Raw genomic sequence first — 4188 nt, 5'->3', positions numbered from 1 at the left:
CTCTCGCCCAGTCCATCAGTGAAAAAGGAAAGGCCTCCAAATATACATCCTCGATGGTCATTCCTCGTGCCTTCCTAACTGATCTGCACAGCATCTTGAACTGAGTCAAATGAGCAATGGGATCCTCTGTAGGCCGTCCTCTAAAACTCGCCTGCCTGACAAAGCTGTCTATGGGCGGTCTGTTGATGCATGATAGGAGTTGGGTGTGCTTCGGTGCAATGTAAGAACCCAAAGTCTCCTCTACAACGTAAGTAGCTTCGCCCTCGGTCTGCTGATCGTAGAGCGGATTCATGTGCTCTTGGTTCATGTGGTTCTGATTCTCGTGATGCTCCTCATCATGAACCGCACATTCTTGTTGATGGTTGTGCGAACTACTCGACCTCGACATGGCTTCTCTTCTTTGCTGATTTCGGATATCTCTCAGAGTACGCTCAATCATCGGATCGTAGACTAGGTCTTCTTTCCGAGTAGAGCTCCTTGTCATGCACTAGAACCCTGCAAACCGCAAAGAAAAAGAAGAACTCGAGACCAAGTGAATCCACAAAAACCAAAGAAAAAACAAAAAAAGAAAAAGAAAACAAGCAAAGATCTAGAATCAATAAAGACCTAGAAATAGGCTAACCAGTCCCCGGCAAAGGCGCCAAAAACTTGATACGTGTGTACCGAGTCTAAAATCTATAACCCGATTCACAACTCACCGCAAGGATACGGATCGTTGTAACACGGGGTCGAACACGAGGACCGGTTGCTAAAACCAAATCTAGATCGAAAATAGATCAAAGCAAGCAAGCATGTGATGATAGAAGTATATGGAATCTATGGAAAACGAAATAAGAAAGCAATGAAAACGAGTGACCTACCAAACAAGGATGACTACGGGTGTCGGGATCGTATTCGCGTGTATGGGTATATGCTAAGCATGCGAGAATAACGATTATGACTTGTATTCGGGAATCATCAAGCAACAAAGATAGAGAATTCACCTCTCGGTCTACTAACTCCCTACCTACAGAGTAACTCGTCAATCTCTCGATCTATTCAAGTTAACCCTATATGCATGAAGAACGCTATCATCAACCCTAGATCGATTAAACCATATCTCTATGTGAATAATATGATCTATCCTATTGATTTTGATCCGAAACCAACTCATATCTCTATGTAGTTTAGAATCTAAGATAATTGACCAAGGGGTTAGCAAACATCAATCCAATAAAAACGCAAATCAATAGAACCGAAACAAATCAAAACCGAAATCCAAGTTAGGGTCCAAACATACCCAAAACACATACGAATCCCTAACCCATAGTCGTGGATCTACTCACGGTTCATGGAAAATAATAAAAAGAACAGAGAAAATGAGATAAAAGAAAGGAAAGAAAGTCTCATGCAGTCGTGTAGTCTCCACGATCGAATCTTCTTTCTTCTTCCCGAAATCCCGTGAACTTCTATTCTTCTCTCCCCAAAAGCTCTCCAAAAGTCTATATCTAAGTGTTCTCTAAGGCTCTCTCTTGTACTAGGACGTGGCTAGGTGTTTTTTATAACCCTAGGGCGGCTCCCAAGAGTCCTTCCTATTCCCATTCACTGAAAATCGCGAAACAGGGTTTTAGACTGGATCCGGACCGATTCCAGGTGGATCCAGACCGGATCCAGATTGACCGGATCCAGATTCCTGGGGTGAATTCTGCGTCCTTGATCCGGACCGGATCCAGTTGGATCCGGCCCTGCACAGGCAGTTTTCTGGTCTTCACGAATTCGCTCATAATTTTCTACTCCGGTGTCGGATTTACACGATTTCAGTGTCTACGTGATGCTCTTGAAGTGCTCTTTCCAATGGTAGAAGTCTCGCATCGCACGATTTGGACCTCTGTAGAGAAAGTTATTGATGTCCCAACATGACTACCTCATCTAGACTTCTCCTTTAACGCTCCAAATAGCTCCTTTTCGAGTCCAATCATCTTCGAAACCTGTAACTCTGCAAAACTAAAGCACAACCGGGTTTTGTGTCCTAACACGCCGAGAATGCCTATGAATGCATGTGATTATCCTATAAAACCTAGACAAACTCTCATCAAAATATAGAGAAGAATAGGAGTTATCAACCTATGGAGTTGAAACGACTATATCCAGGCTATATGTTTCGTTAGATTCTTTTCCGAGTCTTGCAGGTCGACAGAATCTAGTTCGACAAACGCCTTGGGAAATTAAAGCATCTCGACACTCCGCTGTCAAAATCTCGTCAACGAAAATCGTTCGAGGACATGAGTGCATCGATTGATGGTTCAGGTCTAAGTTGTGGGTTGGACATCGCATTGAGGAAAAAAAAAGAGAAGAAAATATAGAAGAAGAAAAAGAGAAGAGAAAAAACGTTGTCCTTCAACTTCAACGTCCTAGAAACCCGAGGTGCTAGCGCTTGATAGATAAATTCTACAAAAAGGTAAAAACCCAGGTATGAAGTAGAACTAAGATCGAAGACGCTAAGCTGAGATAAGATAGGTTTGAAAATATGCTTGGTGAGTTGTAGAGATTCTAATGGGTTCTAGGTGGCAATAAAAATCCCATGGCTAGGTAGATTAGTCTTTAGTAGAAAGATCATAGTAGACCGGTTTGGGTACGATTCTCGGGAAACTAGTATTGGATGGATGTTTTGCTTTTGAATCTCACGATGATGCTATTTGATGTTCGTCATTCTCTGTTTTGCAGATTTTATTCCTTCGTTCTTTACTCGAGGACGAGCAAAGGTTTAAGTCTGGGAGGATTTGATAACTCTTATTTTTCTCTATATTTTGATAAGAGTTTGTCTAGATTTTACGGGATAATCACATGCATTCATAGACATTTTAGGCGTGTTAGGACACAAAACCTGGTTGTGCTTTAGTTTTGCAGATTACAGGTTTCGAAGATGATTAGACTCGAAAAGGAGCTATTTGGAGCGTTAAAGGAGAAGTCCGGATGAGGTATTCACGTTGCGACATCAATAACTTTCCCAAGACCAAATTGTGAGAGACTTGTACCATTGAAAAGAGCACTTCAAGAGCTTCGCGTAGACACCAAAATCGTATAAATCCGACACTGGAGCAGAACGTTATGAGTGAAATTGTGAAGACCAGAATTCTACCGGTACAGGGCCGATTCCGGTTGGAATCGGTCCGTATCAAGAACGCAGAATTCGACCCCAGGAATCTGGATCCGGTCGGATCCACCTGGAATCGACCCGGATCCAGTCAAAAACCCTGTTTCGCGATTTTTAACATCATAATGGGAATAGGACACTTGGGAGCCGCCCTAGGGTTATAAAAAAGCCCTAGCCACGTCCTAATACAAGAGAGAGCCTTAGAGAACACTTAGATACGGAATTTTGGAGAGCTTTTGGTGAGAGAAGAATAAAAGTTCACGAGATTTCGGGAAGAAGAAAGAAGATTCGATCGTGGAGACTACACATCTGCATGAGCCTTTCTTTCCTCTCTTTTATCTCTTTTCTTATGAGCTTTTTGTTATTTTCTATGAACCATGAGTAGATCCACGACCTGGGTTAGGGATTCGTTTGTGTTTTGGGTATGTTTGAACCCTAACTTGGATTTCGGTTTTGATTTGTTTCGGTTCTATTGATATGCGCTTTTATTGGATTGATGTTTGCTAACTCCTTGGTCAATTATCTTAGATTCTAAACTACATAGAGATATGGGTTTGGTTTCGGATCAAAATCAATAGGATAGATCGTATTATTCACATAGAGATATGGTTTAATCGATCTAGGGTTGATGATAGCGTTCTTCATGCATCTAGGGTTAACTTGAATAGATCGAGAGATTGACGAGTTACTCTGTAGGTAGTGAGTTAGTAGACCGAGAGGTGAATTCTCTATCTTTGTTGCTTGATGATTCTCGAATACAAGTCATAATCGTTATTCATGCATGCTTAGTAAATACCCATACACGCGAATACGACCCCGACACCCGTAGTCATCCTTGTTTGATAGGTCACTTGTTTTTATTTACTTTCTTATATTGCTTACCATTGATTCTACATATTTCCACCATCACTTGCTTGCTTGCTTTGATCTATTTTCGATTAGGGTTTAGACTTAGCAACCGGTCCTCGTGTTCGACCCCGTGTTACGACGATCCGTATCCTTACGGTGAGTTGTGAATCGGGTTATAGATTTTAGACTCGGTACACACATATCAA

The sequence above is a fragment of the Tarenaya hassleriana genome, unplaced genomic scaffold, assembly GCF_000463585.1.
Source record: "Tarenaya hassleriana unplaced genomic scaffold, ASM46358v1 Cleome8, whole genome shotgun sequence".
NCBI classification, from domain to species: domain Eukaryota; kingdom Viridiplantae; phylum Streptophyta; class Magnoliopsida; order Brassicales; family Cleomaceae; genus Tarenaya; species Tarenaya hassleriana.
Note: the sequence above shows the minus strand (reverse complement) of the source record.